Raw genomic sequence first — 5,286 nt, forward strand, 5'->3', positions numbered from 1 at the left:
TGCCTTTCATCAATTATACAAATGTCCTCAAGAGATTTAAAGACAAGTCATGGTAAAGTTATAAAGGATTTTATAAGAATATGGATATTCATTTCTCAAGCTGGTACAAATTCTTTTCTGTCAAATTAATATAGACACATGACATAAAACTAGTAATCAGGAAAATCATATCTTTTCAGTAAAAGCAGGAGGAGCTGGAGATTCACTGGTCACATTTACTAAAACATCACCACCACCATCAACACTTTAAACTTCGGTTCAGAAGGCATTGGACCCTAATACTTTTTTTTAAATCTAAAATACTTTTCTGTTGGAAGAAAACAATAGTTGTATAGAACAGTCTTTAATTAAATTTTAATTGAAGAAACACTTTAGATTTATCATAAAAATATCTAGATGAACCTGCTACTCTCTTTGAAAATAAATTATTTATATGAAGCAATACTTTTGCTCTTTGCTGAGGAAATAGCTCTTTTAAATAACTATTGCTGAAATGAGTATTTCCCTAATTGTCATTGATTACAAGATGTTCTTAATTGAACTCTGGGCTCATCTGTGCTCTGTGTTTCTCAGTAGTTTTCCTTCCTATTATGTGAAATTAGCAACTTATATTTTATAGCTAAGTTTATTTGCCATTGCTGTATTAAAAACCAAATAAAAACAAAAAACAAAAAAACAAAACCATCTTGATTACAGCAGGGAAAGAGTTCCCTGCATCTTCTCCCTTTTCCTTAGTTTGTTGCTGGGAAATGTTAATATGACCTTTCCTTTGTTAGAGGAGAGATCTATAGCACTTCCCAGAAGCCTCTCTTAGCTGCTTTTATAATCCAAGTTGTAGGTTGTGTAATGAATGTGGTTCTTATATTTTGAGCTGATTATGTATATTGGGGACAGTATATACTATCACATCACAGGACACTCTTATTTTTTACTTTCTTAATGTTTGATTTTGATAAGTGTATATAAATTCTACAATAACAAAATTCAGATATTAAGTATTATTCAACCATAATACTGCTTTTTGCGGACTAGCAAAGTCAGAAAGTGGATGTTGAAATATATCTTGAGATTTATTGAAACACATATGAATGAGTTTTATTCTGAATTTGCCAAGTAAAAAGGATACTTAAAAATACTTGAAAAATCTCTCTTTTTTCACCCTTAGTCCCTTGCCCAGTGAATTGCCCCAATATAGAAGCTTGGGGGTGGAGGAATAGTGAAATGCAGAGTAGAAAGGCAATCTACAAATAATCACTCTTTTCTGCCTTTGATTGTGTCAGATTTTTTTTTTTAGCAATTGTTTTCTTTTTCACTTAGAAGAGGTTTATGGTCCAATGTCTGTCAAGACAGCCCCAGTCTTGGGTTGTAGTTGTATTTCTCTCTTGAGTTCCTAGAGGTGATGTTATCTTTTGTTCACTCAGCAGTATGGTTGTTCCTGAGAGCATCTGTCACTGTAGGCATTACAAGATGGATGAGTCTCCGGTGAACTGCTGCTGGTTGAAGCAAATGGTGAAAATAAGAAAAGACAAGGGGGTTGAGGGTCTGCAGAGCGAACAGACGACAAGGAAACACTGTTAGAAATCAAGAGTAAGCTGGGCAATAGAAGAAGAAAGAACAAAGATGGATCATATGTCATTTTCTAAACCACCTAGAAATCTGCATCTTTGGGTAACTGCAATGATCTAAGTGGTCATCTGCATCATGGTAAACAACTCTTTGTTTTTATTGTTGCTGTTTTTCTGTGATTGGCAATGGGAAAAATAGGAAAGATGTGGGAAAAATTATAGCAGTTTATTAGGGTTTTTTTGGTGCTTGGTGCTTTTAATTGAGAATATATAAGAGTGTTTTCAGATATTATTTAAAAGTAAACATATGTTATTAAAAATGTATTAAATTTGTAATGAAATTTCCCCCCATCTATCCACCCTCCCTTTTTCACTCCCTATCCCTTTCTGAATGCTGATTACATTTTTGCATGGAAATGATGACTCTTAACTGGAAAATATATCCAAGGCTCAGCCCTTGGGGACAGTTGAGTTGGCTTTTTTTAGAGTATTTTAAACAAGTAACTTACTTTTAATAGGTTCTTCAATGACAACAGGGAAATATATTATTGATTATTGGTTTTGCAAAATGAATGAACTTGGAGATTTTAAGCCATTACAGTGTCTGTGGAAAGTCAAAATTTGTACATTCAGGAGGATGAAACCAAAGCCCCACCTAAAGGAAGCTTTCTAAGACAAGAAGATTGTCCAGAATGGAATAAAAGTAGAAAGAGAAACATAATTGAAAAATGATTTTGTCAAACGATTTGGCATCGTTTAAGAGCACAGGTTGAAAGGCAGAAATTAAGATGATCAGAAGGTTTAAACCACACAAATGGTGGAGGATCTCCCTTCTCGTTGTGTGTAAATAATAGATGAGAGGGGAAGAGTGACAACAAAGGATCAGGGCGTTTAACAGAATGTGTGCAGCCTGAATGGAGGTCTGTGGCCCTGGGCCAAAGGTCTTAGCTTTGAGTGTAATTAGGAGAAAATACAAAAATGTCATTACTAGCAGGTGAAGTGTGCAGCACGTGGCCGAAAAATAGCAATAATTTTAGACCCAGGAGCTATTGGAATTGGATTACAGACTTTTTTTAATCACTGGGAGCTTCATAGAGCCTTGGAGTTTCAGGGGAAGTGATGGAGTTTGACCTTGTTGACCATCTGTGACAGTCTTAGTACTGGTGGTTTGATATAGCAAGGATGCATAACTCAGAATAAGACGCCTGTTTGGCGTTGAAAATACAAGAGCAAGGAAGCCTTGATCTTGCTCATTTAGTTTGGTGGGTTGTGTGTGTGTGTGTGTGTGTGTGTGTGTGTGTGTGTGTGTTTTCCTGATGACCTTCCTCCTCATCAGTAAGAGAGGTAAAGTAAACTATTTTGATTTCAAAACCTGAAATTGCCTTGTTTTTTCTTTCTATTTTCTCTTTCTTGCTTCCTCCAGTTTTGAGGTGAAGGGATTATAAAACTGAAAGTCACTTTACTGAAAAATGCATAATATTTAGTTTTTAAATTGCTTAGTATTGTTGTTTACTTTGTTAGTCACTGTACTCTAAGAAAATGTACTTGAGAAAAAGGATAATAAAATTATATAATACAATTATATATTATGTACATAGAAGTAGTTTTATAGTTTTTTATTTTACATAATCCTTTACTTTTTGTCCTAGTTTTTCTTAAGAGTATAGTTAAATGATTGTACTAATATAATTCTGTATTTAATCATAAAACAAGTAGCCCTAGGGTTTACAGCTAAATACTATGATGAAAGTAACTATTTTCCCTTTGCAGCTAACAAGATTTTTTTTCTTTGTAAGTTATTAAGGAACTAATAGCAAAGCTAGGATAATAACCCTTTTTTAAGCTGTTTTACAACATAGAATATTGATGTTTCACTAAATAATTTTTCGAATGATACAAGGGACTATGAATTTTTCAAACAGTGTGAAGCAAAAATACTAACAAAGTGACATTAACTTTCACTTGTGCTTCTGTCAAGACCGAACTTCTGAGAGAAAGAACGCTTTTTAGCATCATAAGGGCACCCGTCAAAAATGCAGGCTTACAATTTAAATTTTTTCCTTTTGTTTTATATTCAACAAGAACTAACCCAAGGGCAGTAATTACTTTGAGTATAAACCTTTAGAAATCTGGTCACCTTTAGAGATTAGGGAAGGAGGCTGTCTCTATGTTTAACCGGTTGTGATGGCTGTAGATTTAGATGAGGCTTTTGTTAATTCAGTTATAAATGTAGAATATCAAACTTTTGGAATTGCTCTTACGCCTCTGGTTTTGCTTCTTTTGCAGGTGTGAAAGAGCCTTGGGTGAGCTCAGGCACTCTGAGGCGGCTCGGGACAGCTAGCGGCAGCTGCAGCGGGACCCCCGGCAGCAGCAAGAGCAAGCAGCCACAGCTTCGATAGCAGGAGCGGCTGCGGCGGCGGCGGCGGCAGGAGCAGCGGCAGCGGCGGCAGCGGCTGCGGCAGGGTCCTTGAAGTCTTTGCTCCTGCCTCAACCATGAACGTGTCTCAGAAAGGTTAACACATAGAAGCCAAGGTACTATCACCACACGATTTTTTCCTAGCCAATGAATTTTCCTCCAAATTAAATTTATTTTAGGTGGGTTTTTTTTTTGTTTGTTTCATTTTGGAATTGAATGAAGCTACTATATTGATTCTTGGACTGATTTGACCCATTTCAACAATCTATTCCTTCCCTACCCCCACAACACACCTGGGGAGGAATAAAAACACATTTTAGAAGGATTCGTTTCTATCCCAAAAGTTCTTAATGAACTGTCATCTGTAAGTAGGGAAGATGAAGTATTTTCTGGCAAGTTTTTTCTCAGTATTTGAGTTTGCCTCGGGTCCCTCATCTGTAAAACGGAGATAAAATGAGTAGCAACAGCTACCTTCCAGGGCTGCTGTGAGGGTCAAATGAAATAATAATGTAAAGCACTTAGTACAGTGCCTGGCCCGTAGTGAGCCCTGTATAAATGTTGGCTAATGTTATATAAAAATCCAGATTTTTAATTTCATGTGACTGTTGGTTCATAGCTAGAAATTTTCCCAGGCGACTGCTGGTTCAAACAAATAACCCATGATAGACTGTCTTTTGAATACTCTATACAAAACACCAGTCTGTGGACGGTGCTTCTTAAAGAGGTTACTCTTTTTGCCCCCTGCCTTCTAAAATGCTTGCCACCAGAGTTGGCCACTTTGAACTCAGAATTAGGGAAGGTGGCACTCACACTCTTTGACAAAGAAGACTAAGAGCTTTCTTGGGAGTTAAGAATTTAAGGAGTAACCTTGCCTATCAGCCGCAGCATAATGCATTAGGACCCTAAGACACTGTCTTTCTTTTGGGAGGTTACAACGTGCTTTAAATGACCCAGCATTTCCAAGAGAGGCCAAAGATCTTTTTCTCTTTTATGACCGGTCGTATCCTTTTGAGGCCGAAAAGAACAAGAGGGTCATTACCACTAGGGTCCGGGTTCTGTTTGTTACTTAGAGTTACCAGGAAGATTACAGAAACCCAGTAGTTGGCTTAACATTTGAGCCTGGAACATCTGGAGAATAGTCAGAGGAGGAAACTTGGAGGGAAGAGAGAGGGAGAGAGGGAGAGGGGGAGAGGGAGGGGGGGGGGGGAGGGGGAAAGAGGGGGAGGGGGGAGGAGGGAGGGGGGGGGGGGGGGGAAGGGAAAAGAACCACAATGGGGGGGAGTTTGTCTCGGCGACTCGCGGGGG

General features: G+C 37.7%; 1 protein-coding gene across 1 annotated transcript in view; it reads left to right on the plus strand.

Moving 5' to 3' along the window:
• The first annotated feature begins 4,064 nt into the window (after nucleotides 1-4,064).
• Nucleotides 4,065-5,286, plus strand: part of LOC114053759 (GREB1-like protein) — a 148,257-nt gene continuing 147,035 nt past the window's right edge. The window contains exon 1 of the mRNA XM_027876896.1: nucleotides 4,065-4,097. The gene's annotated coding sequence lies outside the window, so the exon portion shown is untranslated. The remainder of the gene's footprint in view (nucleotides 4,098-5,286) is intronic.

The sequence above is a fragment of the Vombatus ursinus genome, unplaced genomic scaffold, assembly GCF_900497805.2.
Source record: "Vombatus ursinus unplaced genomic scaffold, bare-nosed wombat genome assembly UNPS02014812.1, whole genome shotgun sequence".
NCBI classification, from domain to species: Eukaryota; Metazoa; Chordata; class Mammalia; order Diprotodontia; family Vombatidae; genus Vombatus; species Vombatus ursinus.